We start from the raw sequence: 407 nt of genomic DNA on the forward strand, positions 1-407 counted from the left end.
GGACCCCTCAGCCAGATCAGATAAACTTTTACGACCTAAAAGTATGTAGAGAGAATCTTCCTCCTACTAAGTTCTCTCTGAAACAGACACATACTGCTATAGGAAATGACTTCTTACATTAATTCATAGGAAAACCTTTCTTTGCATGTTATATTATATTATTATATATTATATGTTGGTGCATAGGCAATATATTAGTGTTCTAAGAATCTTTAGTAATGTTGCATCAACACCCAGTCGAGTTCCATATGCAAATGACCATGCTCTCAGACAAAGGGTCATAAAACTCCCCAGTATTTCCAACCTCCCGCTTGGAATTTCAGCCTTTCTCATTGGACAAGCCCATCCTGAGAGGCGTGAATCTTCTCAGACTTTAAAGGGCTCACGCACAGTTCCCGCCTTCAGTC

The sequence above is a fragment of the Sinocyclocheilus rhinocerous genome, unplaced genomic scaffold (genome assembly GCF_001515625.1).
Source record: "Sinocyclocheilus rhinocerous isolate Xijiao unplaced genomic scaffold, SAMN03320098_v1.1 scaffold1314, whole genome shotgun sequence".
Classification (NCBI taxonomy): domain Eukaryota; kingdom Metazoa; phylum Chordata; class Actinopteri; order Cypriniformes; family Cyprinidae; genus Sinocyclocheilus; species Sinocyclocheilus rhinocerous.